At 50.5% G+C, this 21,341-nt stretch overlaps 1 protein-coding gene across 3 annotated transcripts in view; it reads right to left on the minus strand.

The window, feature by feature from the left end:
• The window catches only part of RRBP1 (ribosome binding protein 1), a 58,963-nt gene extending 39,361 nt beyond the window's left edge, over nt 1-19,602 (minus strand). For 2 of the 3 annotated variants that reach the window (XM_082670134.1, XM_082670133.1), the window contains exon 1: nt 19,418-19,596. The gene's annotated coding sequence lies outside the window, so the exon portion shown is untranslated. Of the gene's footprint in view, nt 1-19,417 lie in introns of all 3 variants that reach the window. The other variant, XR_014297691.1, reaches the window with a different exon arrangement.
• Nucleotides 19,603-21,341: the final 1,739 nt, after the last annotated feature.

Genomic DNA, 21,341 nt, shown 5'->3' on the forward strand with positions numbered 1-21,341 from the left:
TCTGGCAGCGAGATACACAGCCAGGGCCCCTCACACATGACAGTCAGGAGAGGTCACCCCACACGAGCCCTTCGGGATCCTCGCAGCCAAGTGTGCAAAAGGCCTGGAGGGGGGTCCCGTGGGTGGGAGGACAGGGACAAGAAGCTGGAACGTTCCAGGCCCCGTTCTAACCCCGCTGCTTGGAGGGCGTCCACCAACTGAAACTCCGGGTCCTCACAAGCACCCCTCAGAACTTCGCCAACGTGGACACGTTTCAGGTACAAAGCAACACCATAATCACTATATCCATCCTATTCAGATGACAAAAACCCTTTGACCTTCTGTACAGCACAGGGAACTCTACTCAATGCTCTGTAATGACCTACATGGAAAAAGAATCTGAAAAAGAATGGATACAAAACTCCTTTGAAACACCCCTTCTCCAGAGGCAGCACCACGCCAGGGGCCCGGGTCACCCTGGCTGAGGGTCCGTAAGCCCCGGGTGGCGTCCCCAACAAGCCCTGGAGGTCGGGTCCCCTGGAGTCCCAGGGCCACCACCCCCACGATGGGCGCCTGCCCCCCACCGTGGGCTCTGCAGATGTGTGGTTTGGTTAGAAAAGCCACGGTTGAAAAGTCAGCTTTGACTCTCAAGTTAGGCAAACACGGGATACAAAAATATATTCTCTGTCAGGGGCAGAGTGGAGAAAAGCCAGCTGGGAGAGCACTTCCCTCCGCAGTGGACAGACAGATATCTGAGTCCATCACAGATGTGTCTTCCCAGCTTTGCAGGACCGCTGCTCCAGAAAGAAATTGTATCCCCACCACTAACTCCTGAGTATGAGTTTCTTTGAAAGGACGCTTTCACAGGAAGATGAAAAGCCCTAGATTTGTGGTAACTCAGTGAAACAGTGAAGGCTCAGGACACATCACCATCACCACGGACAGCCAAGAAGTCGAGGTGGGAGCCGCCTTCCCGCTGCCCCGCAGAGTCAGCTCCTGCTCGAGGGGCGGGAGTGCCACCCGTGCTCACAGGCACAGCAAAGCCAGCGATGCCTCAAGGACGCTCTCAAGGTCAGCCTTCAAGGTCGGCCTTCTGGCGCTTCGCTTCTGAAATCCCCACCATGGTAAAAGGCCCCCAGAGGGAATCTCCCGCAGGGTTTCCCCAAGGGCCGTGCCCAGGAGGGCAAAGAATCCGGCCAACCGTGCCACTGCATCCTGTGTGGGCTGACCACAAAGAACCTGCACTCCGTCAATCCCGGAAACCTCTATGAAATGCGCACTCTTATTTACTATGGCCAGTCCGCTTAGAGTGCAAAGCAGAAAGGTGAAGGCCTGCCAGGGCAGGGGGCAGAAGACTCCCCCGAGGCTCGGGGACCGCTCCCAGGCCTGGCCGGCTGACATGCCCTGGGCCACCTCGGGGCTCCTCAGAGAATGGCTTTCCTCTGCTCCTGGGAGTAAGGACTCGGGAACAGAAGTTAAGTGGACGCCCCAGGCACGGACTACATTTGCTGATTCGTGTGGCCCGACCTGGCTTGTCCAGTCTGGCCAGTTCAGTCCAACTTGGCAATGGGGATTTGGGGACGTTTTGCGAAAAGGGCCCTCAACAGCACCGCTGGGGCGGGGTCTCATCACTCTCCAGCTGCTCCTCGGGGGCCACGTGTGGGCACTTGGAGAAGCCACGGCAGGGGAGCGAGACGAAGCCTCCCGACTGAGCCCAAGCCCCATCTCCTGGGCGGTAGGTGACTTACCAGGAAGGCACAACCCAAAACACAACGACAATAAAATGGAGACACTAGCAGGTGCGGCTGCATCAGGATCACTGTCTCCTTGTTTTTGTAAATATTATGAAATATTTCAAATATACGGAAGATTAAGAAAAATACCATGAACGTCCATTTACCTACCACCCAGGTTTAGCAAATCCAAACATCTTTCCCCATTTACTTTAGATACATATGTGTAGTATCTCATCCTTCTCTCCAGAGAGAACCAATACTCAGAACGCCACCACTTCCACACGCGTGCGTGTGCTTACACATGTCTAGCACTGCTACGGTGAGGGCTGCGTGAGACACCACTGCGGGCATCACCTGGCAGCATTTCATCCTCTAGGACACACCGCAGGGCCCAGGGCTGCTCCCCCAGGGCAGTGCCGCGAGCTCCGCCCTCTGCGGCCCGCACCATCTCCTCCTGCACTCACACCCGGATGCGGCCCCACGTGCCTCCCATGGTGAGCTGCCCTTCATGCTGCTTCCACGACGTTGTCTGCTCATACCCTTGGCCCATTTTCTAAAGGGTTGTCTTTTTCCCTCATTTGTAGGTGCCCTTTACACATTTGGATATTAACCATTTGTATCCAAGTCTGCGGTTTCTTTTTCAACCAATTTTGTTTGAAAAATTGTTTCACTGTTTTGTTTCACAGTGTTTTCTTGTTTCATTGCTACCACCCCAGAGTCAAAGAGAACCTGTTTCCTTTTTCTTTTTTTAAGGAAAAATCTGTTGCTATCCTTTAAATCTAAATAATTACTCAGTTGTGTTGGAGAAAGGCAACGCATTCCTAGGAGTCAAAACGCAAAAGGAACAAAGGGGTTGATACCGAGTGAAAACCTCCCTTACACCCCTGACTCTCAGCCACCCAGGTTCCAACCACTGGGAGAGAAGTCCTTTCACTGTTTATTTCCTTCTACAAACTTCAGAACACTTTTCATAGCTGGGTTTCTAATCACCTGGGATCTACTCTGGCATAGGAAAGGAAACAGGGTCAGCTTCCCCCACGGCTTAAGTTACCCAGCGCCCCTTCCGGACTGGTCCATCCCCGCCACCCCCCGACTTTTACAGCCTCCTCTGTCCCATCTGGTTTGCAGTACACGTGGATCCCTCCTCACCGGACTCACACTTTGTTCCACCTAAATGTTATTTACGCCCTGCGTCAATACTACATTTTGGTCTATGCATCCCTTCCAAAAATTCTACTGGAACTTTTATTTGAAACACACTGAATTTACAGGTGAACATGGGGAGAGCTGATGCTGTATACTATGGGAGCTGTCGGTGAATGGAGCGTGTAGCACTCCACTTATTTCAATGTTCTTTTATACTTGCAGGGAGCTTTTATGATCTTCTCTATAGAAGTCTTACACATCTTTTTTGTTGTTGTTAAGGTTATTGCTATTTTTAAATGTACTAGAAAAAGATTTCTTTTTCTTTTTCTAGCTACAGACAACCAGCAAAGTTATTCATTTTTGCGTGTGTGTCGTTTACCCAAATATTAAGCTAAACTCTCATCAAATCCAGGAGTTTGTGGATCCTCTTCAAGAAAAATCACCTGTGAAAAGAGTAATTTCTTGCTTTCTAATCCACACCATCGCTTCTCTCTCGTCTCACAGAGCCGGCTCCAGGCTCGCTGGTCTCACGGCCAGGTCTCCACTTCTGATCCTTCACTGTTAGATGCTGTGTTGACTGTAGGCTTTTGGTAGAAACCTTTGATCAGGTTAAGCTATCTTATGTTCCTAGTTACCTTTCCTTTTTTAATAGGGTATTTTAGCAAATGCTTTCTCTTTACCACTTGACATTTAATCTGAATTGGATTGAATTAAAAGAATATATTCTAATGTTAACTCACAGGTGGTTCTGATGGTGTAAACACTTCTTGACGGTGGGTCTTTTCTTTTCTAATCCCTCACTAGATTTGGTCTGTTCACATTTTTATGTGGGATTCGGGTGGCTGTGCTGTCAAGCGGGGCAAGTCAGAGCTCATTCTCAGACTGTTCTTACGCAGTCTTGGTAGCAAGGTCACTTCAGTCCCGTAAGATGAGCTACAATCTCTTTTCCTCCATCCTTTGTAGGTTCACAAGAACTTGCCTGTAAAACTGTCAGAATCTGGTTTTTCGAGATCTGTTCTTGGAGGGGGGAGAGTGGGTAGAGAGCTGATTTTTCTTTAACTGAAGTATAGTTGCTGTATATTATATAAGTTACAGGTATACAATACAGTGATTCACAATTTTGAAAGGTTTTTAAAGTATAAACCTACTCCATTTATAGTTATTATAAAATATTGGCTATACTCCCCATGTTGTACAATAGACCCTTGTAGCTTATTTTATATCTAATAGTTTGTGCCTCTTAATCTCCTACCCCTCTCTCGCCCCTCCTCGCTTCCCTCTCCCCACTGGCAACCACTAGTTTGTTCTCTATACTGTGAATCTGCTTCTTTTTTGTTATATTCACTAGTTTGTTGTATTTTTTAGATTCCACATATAAGTGACATCATACGGTATTTTTCTTTCTCTGTCTGACTTATTTCACTTCGCACAATACCTTCTAGGTTCACCCATGTTGTCGCAAACGGCAAAATTTCATTCTTTTTTTATGGCTGAGTAGTATTCCATCATATACGTATATATAAATATATATGCGATATATATATCACATCTTTTATTCATTCATCTGTCGATGGACATTTAGGTTGTTTCCATGTCCTGGCTATTATAAATAGTGCTGCTATGAACACTGGGGTGCATGTATATTTCTGAATTAGTGTTTTTGTTTTTTTCAGATATATACTCAGGAGTAGGCGTGCTGGGTCATACTGTAGTTCTATTTTTAGTTTTTTGAGGAACCTCCACACTGTTCTGTTTTCCACAGTGGCTGCACTAATTTACATTCCCACCAACAGTGTATGAAGGTTCCCTTTGGCAGAGAGCTGATTTTTAATTGCTATTTCAATTTCAATGATGATTCCAGAACCAGCTTTTGGGTTTGTGATCCAATCTATATAATTAATTTTCATTATTCCTTCCTCCAACTTCCATTGGTTTATACTGTTCTAACTTCTTGACATGAACCTCCCTGATCATGGCTTTATCAGTTTCTCCTGGAAATCTGTTGATTTGTGTTTTATTTGGAGGGCATCTATTAGGTGAATATAAGATCAGAATTGTTACATCTTTCTGATAAAGTGCCTACTATTTTTTCCTTTATTATAAAGTGATTTTTTTTTTTTTTTTTTTTTTGGTGGTACGTGGGCCTCTCACTGCTGTGGCCTCTCCTGTTGCGGAGCACAGGCTCCGGACGCGCAGGCTCAGCGGCCGTGGCTCACGGGCCTAGCTGCTCCGCGGCATGTGGGATCTTCCCGGACCGGGGCACGAACCCGTGTCCCCTGCATCGGCAGGTGGACTCTCAACCACTGCGTCACCAGGGAAGCCCCTAAAGTGATCCTCTTTATCCCTAATAATGATCCTTTTTTTTTCCACTTCATTCTGATTGTATGTCTGAATACACTACTATGTGTAAAATAGACAGCTAGTGGGAACCTGCTGCATAGCACAGGGAGCTCAGCTCGGTGCTCTGTGATGACCTAGATGGATGGGATGGGGGGGATATACGTATATATATATAGCTGATTCACTTTGTTGTACAGCAGAAACTAACACAACATTGTAAGGCAATTATACTCCAGTTAAAAAAAAAAAGTTATGCCAATTTTGGGGGGGTTAATATTGGCCTAGAATCATTTTCTGTTCTCCACATGCAACCTTTCTGGGTTCACATGTTCTAAGTGGAGCTCTTAAAAGCAGCATATAGCTGGATTTTATTGTCAGACCAGCATGGCAATTTGCTTTCTTAACTGGTACGGTTAGTTCACCAACATCTACTGTGATTGCCTACGTATCTGGACTCATTTATACCCTTATTTTGTTACTCCTATTTACAATACTTTTTCTTTGCTTATTCCCCCTTTATTTATTTATTTATTTGCATTCCACTGGACATCTTTTCCTCTGTGTTTGAAAGTTACTCTTCTGTTCTTGTGTGTGTCTGTGTGCAAGCGCTCTTTTAAAAAACTGTAATTAATGGGCTTCCCTGGTGGCGCAGTGGTTGAGAATCTGCCTGCTAATGCAGGGGACACGGGTTCGAGCCCTGGTCTGGGAGGATCCCACATGCCGCGGAGCAACTAGGCCCGTGAGCCACAACTACTGAGCCTGCGCGTCTGGAGCCTGTGCTCTGCAACAGGAGAGGCCACAACAGTGAGAGGCCCACGCACCGCGATGAAGAGTGGCCCCCACTTGCCGCAACTAGAGAGAGCCCTCGCACAGAAACGAAGGCCCAACATAGCCATAAATAAATAAATAAATAAATAATTTAAAAAAAACTGTAATTAAAATGTCTTTTCCCCTTACGTTCTCCTAACATACACACCTGACACTTCCCAGGAGCCTTGGTGCTCCACCCACTTCTCCCGCACACATACTTGGGCGACCTGCGGGTGCTTGGAGTTCCAGACACTCGTGTTAAATTACCCAAACGGTTCCCAGTCTGCTGCTGGCCACTGCTTCGTGCACCTCACGCCTTCTTTTGAGTCTCCCCAAAGCACGTCCTCGACTACTTGCTTCAGCAACAGTCTCCTCTTGATAAACACCCGCAGTCCTCACAGCCCTGGAAGGACTTCTTTCCTTCACCCTCGCTCTGCATGAATGGATTAACTGGGTCCACAGTCCCGTGCTGACAGTTATTTTCTCTCACCACTTTGAAGATATTATCTTATCTGTCTTCTGGCTTTTTTGGTTGGCAGCCATGGCAGGGTGTGTGCTTACTATGGAAAAACATGTTGTTGAGCTGTCATTCCTTTGTAATACCTTTTAAAAATACCTCCTCGCTTTTAAGCTCCATCTTTGGGGTTCCAAGCCTTTACCAATGCCTTTAGACGTGTTATTTATTTTTATTATCTTAGGCTCACTGTGCTTTCTCATGTTTTTCAGCAGTTCTGGAAAGCCCTTGGCCACTCAGTTCTCTGGAGATTTCCTTGCTCCTGTTTCTTTGTGGTAGAAGTCCTAACTAGACCTCAATCTCTCTGTGCTACCACTCGGACATACGCTCCACTTCGCCAATTGTCTCTTCAGCTGAATGTAACCAGTTCTATAATCAGTCCTTTGAGTTATTCTATTTTTTTTCAAGTTCGCCTTGTTTTTTCCCTGGTGTTATTTTTTCCCATTAATGTTTTCCACTACCTACTTTTATACCTCTGACAGTGACTCTGGCAGGAATTTATTAAGTTGCAACCCTGTCTGGGCTGAATTTCAGGCTTGTCTCTAAAGAGCTATTTTATCTTTGCTTCAACGAAGCCTTCAGAGAAGGCGGCAGGTAGGGACACATTTTTAGATGCAGCAGCTCCTGTTAAATATTCCCAGGAGACTCTGCCTCCCCCGCCTCAGGACAAAACAGATAAGCTCCCATGCCATCTCCCCTGGCCACTAGTCTGTCCCTTCAGTGCAGGTTTTACATTGGAGTGTGAGTTGGGTTCCCACTCCCCACACCCAGCTCCCACCTGGACATAAAAACCAATGACCCAAGACCCAGACTTCGGAGGACTACGTGACACCCACACTGCAGGGGCAGCTCACCTCTGGACCCAGACAGTCCCCGCCCTTGTCTTATGGCATTCGGTAATCTCTTTTACTACCTTGTAAACTCAGCTATGCTTTTTAGAGAACGCTTATTAGCTCCATCTAACATTTCTAAATGTTTATAGAGAAGAGAGTTTTCAGGTCATCTCATCTAAAATTTTAAGTGTGACCTCTAATTCTTCTTTCTTTTTCTTTTCTTTTTTTTTTTAACCTAAAACTAAGAGAAAATCTTGTAACTAAAAGATATAGTATTCGGAAATAATTTATTTCATGTTTTAAGAGGATGGAAATAACTGACTTCCTACTTCAAAGAAACAATGCTATTCATTTTAAAGAAAGATAAAACACTAAAAATAGAAATGTATTCTATTCTCAGCCTTGGCTTTTTCACCGGCCACTTCAGATTCAATTTCTTTGCTAAGGAAAAAAAACAAAGCATTGACATGCTTTTGTGTTTCTCCAATATAACAGTCTTTGGAAAAGTAGGTACTTGAATGGACCTAAATCTTCTGAGCACTTACGAGGAGCCTACAGGGCTCACTACACGCCCCTGAGGTAGGGGTCAGGAGTCCTGAGTCCTCAAATCGCCCACGAGCAGTTCAGATGTGCAGAGTTCTTCCTGCAGTGGACACGAAGCTCCCAGGAAGCAGGATCAGTGGTCTCCCCACCGTGTCCAATCAAACCTGGGCACATCCACGCTCCAAGCGTCTGTGTAGGCTCCACTAAATACCAATCAGGCAGGGGCCACTCATTTACACAGTCACAGGGTTATGAGAACCACCTTGAAACAGAAAAGCACAGGCATCCTGGCGGAGGAGAGAACACACACTGTGGGGTCTCACACGCTTTGGGAAAGAGTTATTTTCTTCTTGGTTTTTCGGCTTTTACACTATTGCAGATGGGGTCTCTCTTAAGTTTCATTTTCTGTTTGTTGCTGGTAATACTGACATGTAATTGATTTCTGTAGGGTTTCCCCCCCCAACCCACAGCAACCTTGCCTAATTCTACTAACTTTCTACTAGTAGTAATTCTACTACTTTCTTCCCAATCTTTCTATCCTCCGCTTCACTTCTCTTGAATTTCTGCACAGGGCAGGACGGCCAACACCGTGCTCAAGAGAAGGCGTGTCAGCTGGCAGCCTATTCTTCCTGATCTCAAAGCAAAACTTCTGGGCGTCTTGCTATGCAGTGCAATGTTTGCTGTAGACTTTCCTGCAGGTGTGCCTTCATCAGGTTCTTGGTTCTCTTCTTAGCTTAGTGTTGTTAAGTTATATGTTCCCAGAAATTCACTGTTGTTAAAACTTGCAAAATTATCACCATGTTGAGATGAAAAAAGGCGGCTTATACAAACAATGTGTGGTAGAGCCCCCTCCTCTGGTGGTTAATAAACACCTATGACACTGCTTTGCTTTTATTTATTAGCACAAGTTGTTCATGATAACCACTCATCTTTTTAACGTCACCACATCTGTAGTGAAGTCCCATTTTACACTCTTGATGTTATTTGTGCCTTTTTCTTGACCAATTTTGCTTGATATTTGTCAACATTATTCATCTTTTGTAAGAATGAACTTCTCCACTGTATATTTACTTGTTTTCTGTTTCGTTAATCCCTTCTCATTGTCACTTCCTTCTGAGTGGTTTATTTTGACTTTGTTACTTCTGGAGACAGATGCTTACTTAGCTCATTAATTTTCATCTTCTTTCTTAATATGTGTATTTAAAGTTATCAATTTCCCTATAAATATTTTAGCTACATCCTACAAGTTTTGATGTGTAGTATCTTCATCATTCATTTCAAAATATTTTCTATTTTCCTTCTTTTTTTGACCTACAAATACATGCTAGAAGTGTTTTATTTTAATATACACATACATGGAGATTCTCTATTTATCTTTTTATTCATATTTCTAGTTTAACTGACCTCTGGTCGGACTACCTGCTCTACATAATTTCAATCCTTTCATTTGTTGAGATTGACTTTAAGGCCCTGGATACAGCCAATCTTTGAAAATTCTGAAGTCAAATAGGTATTAGCTGGCTACAGTGTTTTGTTTTATTTATATAGAGTCATAGATCACATTCCTAATTTTGTTCAAAGTTCTAATCCTTCGTGATTTTTTGTCTGCTTAGCTGTCAATTACTGAGAGGATATTGTAAAATTCTCTACTATGCTTATAGATTTGACCATTTCCTGTAGTTCTGTCAATTTTTGTTTTATATATTCTTTCATTTTCACCATCTCTTGTAAACAAGAGTTGGATTTTTAAAATCCAGTAAGATATCTTTATGTTTTAACTGGAGTATTTAGTCAATTTACAATTTAAAAAAAAATTTTTTTTCTTTTTTTAATTTATTTGGTTGCACCGGGTCTTAGTTGCGGCAGGTGGGATCCTTAGTTGCGGCCTGCGAACTCTTAGTTGCAGCATGTATGTGGGATCTAGTTCCCTGACCAGGGATTGAACCCGGGCCCCCTGCATTGGGAGCATGGATTCTTAACCACTGCGCCACCAGGGAAGTCCCCAATTTACATTTTAAATGCTGATATAGTTGAGTTTAACTCTATAATCTTATTTTGTGTTATTTCCCCACCAGTCCTGGAGTTCTTTTTGTCTCCTTTCTTATCTCTTTTTGGATTGTTTTTAAATCACTCCATTTCTTCCCCTCTACTATTGCAGAATACAGTTTCTATTCTTTAGTGACAACCTTTAAAACACAATAATATGTGAGGTTCACAAAGTTCAAAATTAAACAAAACTTTACTCCCTCCGCTAATTCTAACACCCCCCTAACTTAGGTGTTATTAACCATATCCTTTTCCCAGTGCCCCTCCCAACATTATTATTATTATTTCACATTTGTTTAGAGTTGCCCAAATGTTCCCACCTTCTTCATTCTTCTTTCCGTTTGGCACTATTTTCCTTCCAAGAACATCCTGGAGAGTTTCCTTTAGCCAAGATGTCACTAATTAACGGTCTTGGTTTTTGCCTTAAAAGTTACCTTTATTTCACCCTCACTCTGGAATCTTTTCCTTTGGTTGCTGTATCACTATACTTTCTACATGTGGGTGTTTTTCCCTTGTTTGGATGGGTGTCTTCTCCATTCTGTACAATTCTCAGTCATTATTTCGTCCAACACGGGCTCTGGCACACCACCTCTTCTCCCTGATTCTCAGTTGGTCTTACAAGTTACTTACAAGTCCTATTTTGTTCTAAAGTGAAACCTGTACATTCTGCTCTATCTTCCAGTTCAATCACACACTTCAATCTGTTGGGTTTTTAACTATAGTGGTTGAGCTGCCCATGGCTAGAAACTGCACCTGATTCCTTTATCAAATGTGTTAGGTCACTTAACAGTTTCCTTTCTTTGTAGGTATTTTCCACCTTGTCCATTACTTTAAGCAGAGTAAGAAGTGCTTTTAAACACTGTGTCAACCACTCACTGTCTCTGTTTTCACAGAGCTCCTGCTGGTCCTCATTCACTGAACGCCTGGCGTTCTGTGTTTGGTTATTCTCAACCAGGGATGCTCGTTTGCCTTGAGCCGAGGATAAAGGCGCAGTCTTTCAAAGACCTGCTCGCTTGTGGACCGGCCGTGGGGCACTCTACAAAGAATCAGAATTGGCTGGAAAATGTCCTACCACTGAGGTCACAGGATCTGCACGAAGGACAACATCTCAGGAGGGGATGGGCTTACTTCTGACTCACCTTCACCCTGGAGGTGCAAGAGTCCTCGGTGGGCACAGCTTCCATCATCCTGCCCACCTTGGTCTCTGCCCCCTGCGCCCAGAGGTGCCATCGGAACTCACAGTTTGCCCAGTTCACCGAACGCCCTCAGGACTGTGCTCACCATCCAGGGTTATTCTTTGCACTGAGACTCTGGTCTCCTCACTACCTTCCTCAGGATCTTCCAAGCCATTCAGTGCTTTCCACAGGTGTTGTTTTCATCTGTTCTGTAGCACTTGCCCCACCCGAGTGAGAAGACTGGTCCAGCCCACCAGTCCACCCTGTTACCGGAACACAGCCCACCCTTACTTCTTCAAGCTACTGACATTTGGCACTGCTGTCACTCGTGGCCAAACCAAACCCCAGCCAGGCAAGCTCTTAAAAGGAAAGAGGTCATCCCTGCGATGTGACAGGAGGGCTGTTGGGTAGGGTGACTCCCAGATCCAAGCCTGGATGCACATCTGTCCCAGGAGGAGGGGAGCCTGCCCAGTGCCCTTGCCTCCCGGCCCTGGGCTCTGCGCAGGGTCCCGGCAGGTGGGCAGAGGCTCAGGCGGAGTGACCTCTGGTACCCAACGGCCGGCTCCTTTGTTTTGAAGAAATCCACTTAACACTCCAACAGTCACTACATCTACCTTGTTGGAACCGGGGTGAGGTGGGGGGGTCTGATGAAGAATCTCCCCGCAGATCAAAGCTCTGTGAGCCCTCCCTCATGTACTGCGAGGGGTTGCCTTTCTGCTTGGACAGCATCTGCTCACCGGCAGTAAAACCTGACCCTTTTCCGCAAGCCCTATGCAAAGGCTCCTCTTTGATGAACCATCTCCAGGACATGGGGAGGGCAGCACGAGGGGGTGCTTCTTATCAGTAGCAGTGGTAACTCAACTTCACCCTGGTTCCTTGTTGAAGTCATGTTCCAAGATCCTAGGCTGCTGGTGGGAGTACAAATGAGGACCAGCGCTCTGGGGAGTCCGCACTGTTGTCCACAGCTGAGCATATGCCTCCCGTTGCTGCAGCCCCACCCCTGGGAACAGACCCTGTGGAAAAGTGGACACGGGGTCGCCAAAGTCAGGGGCAAGACTGCATTTTACAGTATCGTGTAATTTAGAGTACATCAAAACAGAAGCCCGAAAGTGGAAACTATCCAAGTGCCCCTGCACAGTGATGTGCAGAGTATGTACAATAGGGGGATGAACTACAATAGCCCAAGACCACGGATGGACCTCATGCTCACACATAACGTCGAATGGGAGGCCACGATGAGCACAGGCCGTGTGTCCACTTGCCCCGAGTCCACGCGCAGGCGCGAGGGACCTGTGAGCTACAGGTCAGGGTGTGGTTACCCCCGGGCATGGGCAGCAACCCGAGGGGCACGAAATGAGCTGCTGGGGGACAATGCTTCTTGTCTGGCTGGCCACGTGGGGCGCCGCTCCGTGAGCTGCAGGCGGGACAGCGCATTTTTCTGTATTTGTTCTACTTTAGTGAAGAGTTAAAATATGTATATACACACATGCCAACTTTGGTAGGAAAATGCATCCACACAGCTCTCAAAGGAGGAGCATCTCTGATGCCAGGCGGGTCTGTCACGGCACATACACTCCTGCCACCCCCAGGCCCCTCATATGCGCTCACTACGCAGCTCCCAAGAGAGGGGAAGTGGAGACCAAGGTCACAGTGGGCACCGCCTCCCACCTCCAAGCCCCACAGACCTCACTGTCCCTGCGGCTTCCAAAACCAGACTGTTCAGAACAAACCTCAGGGCTTCCCTCTGAGGTTGGAGGCAACAACACAGGCTGCAGTGGCCAGCTCGGCCGTGGCTAAAGCCCCGTCCATGCCCCTAACAACATGTCACTAACGAGGCCGCTGTTGACGGTGTCGTCACCGCTCACTCTTGCGCACTGACCCCTTCCCCGAGTCACTGCAGTTACTACGGAATTCCCCAACTACGATGATCTAGAACTCACCAAGAAATGAAAACGTGTTCAACAGAAATAAAGTTGCATCTAATTCCTATGCAGGATGAGCCTTAATTAAAAAGGAAATCGTTTTGCTACAGCTGAGTTGTACATTTTAACCACTGAATGAAAAGTTCCAATAGAACATACTGCCTGGGCTGAGGGCCAGAACCCGGTCTCTCACGGTTCTGCGTGAAGTGCGTAGGCCAGATCCTCCCGTCAGGAGGGGCCAGGAATCTATGATCTACTTTTCCATTTCTTTGCCTAAAAGCAAAGGCAGGCAGAGAGGAGACAACGAGGGATGTGGGCTCGGCCTGGAAGGGGCTGCGATCAGCCAGCCCGCCTGTCTCCAGTATCCCACACCTGCCCAGCGTCCACGCCCGGTCCTCGAGGAAACGCCATCTGGGAGGCGGGAGGTTCACCTCATCCAGCCCTCTCAGTCCAACAAAGTCTGACTAAAAGAAGGGAGAATGGAATGCCAACTACCGGAAAAGAATTTCCCCTCCTACCACGAAGGAGCACTCTTGCTCACGAAACACAAAACCCACCTCTTTTCAGAGGCAGTGCACTGTTCAAACCAAAAATAACGTTTTGTTTCCTGGTGAGGGCGTCGTCACTGATACGCTCGGCTGCTCTGCAAACCCATCTAGCTCATCAGCTCCGCCGGGAAATAAAGGATGCTCACTGCGAATTCTCCTCCTGGAACCAGCGCAGGCACCTGGGAAGGGCCCGGTCTGGTGAGGCCCCCGCGTGGGTGACGGACAGCGGAGAACAGGCAGCGCTGAGACCAATCTAACCGGCCTGCAGGTGCAGGGCACCTGGGAGAGAGCGAACGCCCAAGCCTTCTGCCAAGGGTCACTTCAGAGCATTGGCTTCTGCTGGCGGAGCAGGATGGGCCACATGTGGCAGCACCGCCATGAGTGTAACGGTCAGTCTCCCAACTGGAGCCTGGCTGGGGGGAATCCCAAAGTCACTTGGCTTTGGAATATGTTTTTTGTGTTTATATTTGATGCTCTAGGAATCCAGGCTACTTGAGGCTAAATGATAATGTACTCACAGAACACAGGCACTAGAAAATCACCTGTTAGCTCGGCAAGGATGGGCACCTACTGTGTGCCACTGTCCAGACACTAGGGACACCTCGGGGAAACAGGGCAGCCACAACCCTGCACTGGGAGAGCTTACAATCCAGTGTCAGAAATGACAAAGTCAGTCACATATGTGACACATCAGGTGGTGATAATGAAAACAAAGCCATGCAGAGAAGTGGGACTGGGGTCACCGGGCCTGTCACTTTAAACAGGGTGGTCAGGGAGGTCACAATGCACAGACCTGAGGATGGTGGGGGAGCAAAGCCACATGGCCGTCTGGGAAAAAGCTCCCCAGGGAGAGCAAGAGCATGTGCAAAGGCCCTGCGGCAGAAGGGCCTGCCCGGGAAACAGAGCAGGGGGTGGGGGTGGCAGCAGTGAAGGCTGAGGGAAAAGTGGGGCCTTGGAGGCCACTGGACAGACTCTGGCCAAGGAGGGTCCTGAACACAGGGTGGCACGATCTGCTCTGGGAACAGACCAGAAGGCAGGGGGTGAGGGCAAAAGCAGGCAGACCACTTCAGACCTAGTGAAATAACCCGGGGGATGAGGGGTCTGCACCAGGCTGGCACCAGGGGATGCGGTGAGAGTGGACGGAGCTGACACGTTTGCCGTCGTAAAGGATACAAGTGTGAGAAGGCATGGAGTGAAGGATAAAGCACGATGTATGGCCTGAAAGATGGAGCCAACTGGCCTGGTTTCATATTACACGAGGAGGAAACTGAAGCCAAGGGACGAGAACAGTCACATCCAAGGTCACACCACTTACTCTGGGGACTAGAACCCAGACCACTGCTCCCCCCGCTGCCCCAAGCTGCAGCCAGTGGGGGACGCCGGTGACTACGCAGGTCACATGCGGACGCCCTCCAGCTCCTCTTTGCTCCCAGACGCTGGAGTAGACAGTGTCCCTCGGGGACCACCGGCACCCAAGCACGTACTGTGAGCGAGGCTGGGAGGAGAGCACAGCCCCTGCCTGGGGAAGACAACCACAGTCCACGGCTGCCACCTGAGAAAGCAGAACTGGTGTGCCCAGAAATTCCCACTTTCCCCAAGAGAACCCCCAAATCTAGATTTTAACAACAACAACTTCTCCAATTTTAAAAGGTGGCTCAGTTGTTTAGCAACCGGGCCTGAACAAACCTCACGTGCCAGCCAAGTTCCATCCATGCAGGGCTCCAGCTGGGAACCAGTCTCAAGACAGCCTGAAACACACCTGGTTCACTCACACCTCAACCAGGGCCAGGGCACAGAATTAGAGCTTTGGGTCTAAGATGGTCTTCTATTCCAACTCTGGAGCCAGCAGATGGTATTCACTATCACTATAAATAGCTGATCACTTCCGCCACAACCTTAGGGGCCTCCTGTCTGACCAACAAGAAAGTAGCTGTCTATCACTCTGGGCTCTGTTAACTGGTTTGACGTTACTCTACACAACGTACTAAGATGAGGCCACTAGTAAAGCCAAGAATTCAGAAATTCTCCCCAAATACTATCCAGTGATCCTTTCAAAGTTCTATGGAATATAACAAAGCCCTGCAAAGAGCCAGGAAGCAACTGCTGTCCGCCAAACAGGAAAATGCCTGCACCCTGGACCGTGTAAGGTTAGGAGACCGGCAGCTGTTCCAGCCTTGCCAAAATAATCCAACGTAGAAATTACAGAACTTTCTTTATAAATTAAAGTTGCCCTGCGTTGCTAGGCATGTGGGAGATGCATGTCATTTACAGCTCTTAAAGGAAACACGCTACATGTGTCTGGCCTCCAGTCGTGGGAGTCGGCCTGCCTGTTTCAGGAGACTCATCAGAACTTGTGTGCCTAAGAAAACAGCCTCCTAGGAAGTCCCCAGGTTAATTTTCCATAATGCTAAGTGGCCCTCTTGCCCAGGCTCTCTCACTTAGAATTAAATATTTACTTTCCCTACAAGCCATATGTTTTCTGCCCAATACCTATCTTCCGTGTCTGTTACATTTGACCACTTTGATGCCCTTGGTGTTAGGTAAGAAGCTCTCCAGGGCAGGACCACTGTCTGTGCTACGCCCCTGCTCCCCTGCCTTGTTTCCCTTAACATGCAGTTTATAATGCACACCAAGGGTCAGGAAGAACTGCTTTCTAAATGTGACATCTTATTAGGTGGAAGCGCATGAACAGCCACTAATTTAATTTTATTTAACTTTAATTAAGTTGAAATACCTCCGTGTGGCTACCGTACTGGACAACACAGTTCTAGATGGAGTGTCTTCGGACACGAACGAGGTTCGTTTGTGGTGTCTGAAGGCCTGGCACACAGGAGAAGCTTGACAAAGACATGAAATGAAAGCCCTGTCTTGGTACTGCCACATCCCACACTGAATCCCCGCCTTCGTTTCCATCTTCCAATTCCAGGTGCTTCCTGGGGTACTTACTGTCCCAACGAGTATGGAATTATACGGCCTGTAGGTGTCGGTGAACATTCAGAAGGCCGTGCCCACATCGCCCAGCAGCTGGGCAACAGGAACTGACCTGCTGGGCCTCCACGTTCTCATCCACAGGATGGGAACAACCACATCTACGCTATGGAAACTGGCTGCTGTGAGGCCGAGATGTACACCAAAGCCGTGAATCTGACTCTAAACAGTAAACCTTAAAAATCAAGTTGGGCTGAGCTTCGGCTGTCCAATGAGATAGCTGGAGAAAATTTAACATGTGTGTTGGTCTACCTCATTTCATCCGCAATTATTGTGTTACGGGCCAGGCCTTAACCATCGCCGGGCCAGAACGTACAGATGGACAGCAGTGTCTCCACCGTCATCATTCTCACTGACCATATTTTTTCTCCCAAAACAAGATTTTAGCACAGAAAAATCTGGATTCTCGAAAAGAATGGTTGACTCCTTGCCTATACGTCACTCACCTCCTCGTTAAAACTCCTTGGAATAAAAGAACAAGTAAGAAAAGTCTGGGGTCCTGACATTTTTAAAAGGCGTCCCTGCTACATAATAAACTAGGATGCCAATCAAATGGTTTGCATTCAGCCACTTACATGGAATTTGGTGCTGTATCATCACTACAGCCTACTGACTTAGGGCTCGTTTCAGCAAAGAGCATAATTGCTCAAATGTGACTCAGTGGCTTGGGATTTATTTAAAATTCTCCCATCACCAAAAACTATTCATGCACCAAGGTACCAAACTAACTTCTTAATCTCTGTAGAGATGTTCAGAGGCCAACTCCTAACTGTGAAAGTGAAGAGTTCTGATCCAGCACAGTGCCTGCGGCTCGACTCCCTGGCGGCTGTTTCCAGTCCCCGAGACACCTTTCTCTCCCTATCTGGCCACCCACCCCGCCACCCTGCAGCTCAACGGGTCCAGAAGCCCTGAACGTGCAAGCCCTGCTCCGCCTCCTGCCTCCAGCTTTCCTCCTTCGCTTCATCAGAGAGGGAAGTGGCATCTCCAGGCCCTCAGAACCGGAAGCTTCTTTCTGGAAGGAAAACAAGTTGGCAGCCCACAGTGGGCCTGACCTTTGGAGAGTTCATAAAGGAACAGAGACGTCACCACAGCCCGCTGCAGGATCACAGAGCCTTCTCTGGGGTTGGATCAGGGGGAAGTCAGGACAGCCAAGCACAGAGGAAAGCGTAGGGGGAGGCAGAGTGCTTCCCAGCCCCGCGGGAACAGCCAAAGCTCTGAAGAGACCTCCTCCCCAAAGTCCAGAAAACGCCACACAAACGCCCCCGCTCTGAAGGTTCCAGCACACCAGGCAAACAGTGACCCGCGAGGCTCCCAAGAGCCTGCAAAGTTTCATTTTCTAGATGCTTCCTAGACTCTGCTGACCTCCGACCTCCAGGAGTTATTGCCAAACTTCCTTCTGCTGGCACAAGGTCCCAGGGTTTCCCAGCACTTACCTGGGAGGCTGCCCGACCCTACAGTGAGTGGGTGGTTCTATCTCCAGGCTACAGATAAGGAAACCCGGGTTCAGAGAGGTTAAGCAACCTGAGCAAAGGGTCTGCAGCGTGGCAGGGGTGGGATCCAGACGACAGGACGTGGCAAGGCTGCGTCCGCAGCGGGTGGGCCAGAGCCAAACCCAGACCCCACCACCCTCCTGGCCCGAACACCCTAGAAACTCATGCAAAAACAGTAACAGTCAACACCTGTGGACTACTCCCTACACGTGCTGGGTCTTCACGGTTCTCTCTCCGGCAGCCCGGCTGTTCCGACGTGGAAGCGGACCCCGGAGTGAAACAGCCTGGCCGACTCCCCACGGTGCCGGCTTTCGGAAGCCCACCCCTTAGCCATGACACCACCCGAGCTACCGTTTGTGATCTGCAATGTGGGGAGGGTTCCCCGAGGCTTCCCAGATGCTGCCCGGGAAGCGCGGACCCCAGCCCGCCCTCCCCTGCCCGGCGCCAGGCCGGGAGCCCGGGACCCGGGGCGGGAGCCAGGCGGGGTGCCAGCGCGCTTGACGGCCGGGCCGGAGGTGCCACTTCCGCCGGGCCTGGCACCGCCGGCCCATTCATCGTCCCCCCGCCGGGCGCCCTCGCACCGGGTCCGCGCGGCCGGCCGGGCAAACAGCGCCCCCGGCCCCGCCGCCAGGGGGAGCAGGGAGCCGCCTCCCGCACTCCGGGAAGTTGCCACCGCGGCCGCCGGGCGTCCGGACCCGGACGGTCCGGGTCTCCGCACGGCGGGCCCCGCGGCCCCGAGCCCGGCCCGCCCCGTCGGCGCCGCCCGGCCCCGCCGCGCCCCCAGCCGCAGCCCGAGGCGGGCGCGCTCGGCTCGGGCCCCCATTCAATCCCGCCCCCTCCCCCGCCGGCCCCAGCCGCCTTCCGCCCGCCCCCACCCCCCCAGCCCGGACTCCAGCCCGGCAACGTCATCCAGCCGCTTCCCGAAGCTTAACCCCTTCCTCCGCCAGCTGTGCGCCGCCCCGCCCCGCCGCCAACTTTCTTCGCCCAACTTCGGAGCGCGCCGGCCGGCCCGACGGCCCGGCTGGGAAGGACAGAGAGAGGTGGGGGGGGCGGCCACGTCGCGCCGCGGGGCCGCCGCAGGTCCCGCAGACGGCGAGGGCGTGGGGTCCACACCTCGGGCACGCTCGGCCAACGCCCCTGCACCGGGTTCGGCCCGGCACACGCCCCCAGGGCCCGCCCGGACCCCCAGGGTCCGCCGCCGCGGCGACGGCCGGGGGCGCCGCCGGGGGAGGGGCCACCAGGGAGACGTGTCACTCCCGGCGCGGCCCGCCCGGCCCGGCCCCGGCGCCCCGACGGCCCGGCCCGCGCGCCGCCACCGCCGCTGCAGGGCCCGGCCAAGTTTCTTACCTGCAGCCGGAGACGCGGGAGGGAGAGCGAGAGGGCAGGAGCCGCCGCCGCCGCCGCGGAACCGGGAGAGAGGAGCCGGCCGAGCCTCCGCCGAGAAGCCGCCCCCGAGCAACTGCAGGCGCCGCGACCCCGACGCCACCCGCCCCGTCCGCCGTCCGCTCCGGCTGCTCGCTGGCTGCGTGCGCGCGTGTGGAGTCGTGGCACTTTCTGCCTCGGAGCTGGCAAACGGCCCCCTCCGCCGGGATCGCCGCCTCCTGCCTTCCCCACCCGGGCCAGCCATTCATCGAGCCGCCTCTCCCCATTGGCCCGTGCCCCGCCACTCCGCCGGCCGCTGACCAGTCAGAGCGCGGGCGGCCGAGCCGCGGCGGCGGCCATTGGGCGGAGAGGCGGGTCTCCGCTTCGGCCAATGGGAGAGGGGAGGAGCTGCGGGGAGCCTCGGGGGCGGGGCCTGTGAGGGGCGGAGCCGCGCGGCGCGGCGCTCGGCCCAGCGCGGGGGCGGGGCGGGCCCGGAACGCGCGGCCGAACGGGGGAGGGGGCGCCGGCCGGCTCCGCCCACCCCGGGCCAGCGACCCTGCTTGCTGGCGCTGATTCCGGGAAGGCTGTGGCCCGGCGGGCCGCGAAGGTTCGAATCCCAGCGGCGCCGCGCCTGCGCCCCTGGCCCCTCCGGGCTGAGATGGCGGTGGGTGTCACCCTGAGCAGGGTTGCGCAACATGCGAACAGTAGGGAGAAATGCTTCGTTTAAAACCAACTGACTTCCCCTGCAGCAGCGCCCCCTCCGGGCCCTAGATGTGAGGACAAGTTATGCTGGGGGTCAGTTCAGAGAGGGCACGTCACTATCTTCAAAGAGATTGCAATCAGCACCAGAAAGAATTTTCTTGAGTAAACTGGGGCGGAAAGTCCAGACGGTGCAGGAGGAATGGAGGGTGGACGTCATTTACACCCATTTTTAGGGAGGTTACAACTGAGGCACCGTCCAAACCTCAACTGGCAGCAGGGCAATGACTGCAGTTGACCTTCCGGCATTTTACTCTGCAATGGGGAGGGTGAGAGGGTCTGACGCACATAAACTCACCCACTTTCCAGAAAACTGAGTAAACGGTGCTTCATGACAGGACTTCCCGACCCCTACCCCCCCCCCCCCATATAACCCAGCACTCTCTCTTCATAACCAAATAAGTCTCAAGATAATTTTAGGCCTGGTTTCTAACCATTATATCAGTGTCTCTTAAAACTAACTCTTTGAACTTGAGTCAAAGCCAGTTTCTTTGAAATTAAGGTTTCTGGGAGGCCAAAAGGGCTGCTGCAGGCTGATCTGCCCTGTACCACTTCCCCCACCCCCGTGGCTGCAGAATCCTGTTCCTAATAGCTGTTTCTTGGACAGTCTCACATACTCCCTCCCTCTTTGTCACTGGTACCATATGAGTTGTTAGATGTGGAAATACAAGCCATCATGAGGGAATAAAGAGGGGCTGGGTTGAAATTAAACCGTTCATTCATATTTTTAATCTCAGCAGTTCCCTAGCATATTAATGATTAATCCGCGGGAATTAACCTGGATTAGCTTTCCACACTCAGTCTTTTTCCAGTGGTGAGCCCCGGCTTGACGTAAAAGTCAAGAATCCCAGCTTCTTGCTGGCATATGCTACCAACTAGTTCTAATTGACCGTGGGTAAACCAGTTAGCCTCTCTGAACATGGATGTACCCTTTTAGGACAATCGCTCCCCTCTCTGGGTTTTGGAGAGTCATTCTTCCATCCACCCATCCATCCACCCATCCATCCACCCATCCACCCATCAACCCATCCTCCCATCCATCCTACCTACCCATCTACCCATCCATCCACCCATCTATCCACCCATCCACCCACCCATCCATCCACCCATCCACCCATCCACCCATCCATCCATCCACCCATCCATCCAC

The sequence above is a fragment of the Grampus griseus genome (genome assembly GCF_964374135.1).
Source record: "Grampus griseus genome assembly, chromosome: 14".
Classification (NCBI taxonomy): domain Eukaryota; kingdom Metazoa; phylum Chordata; class Mammalia; order Artiodactyla; family Delphinidae; genus Grampus; species Grampus griseus.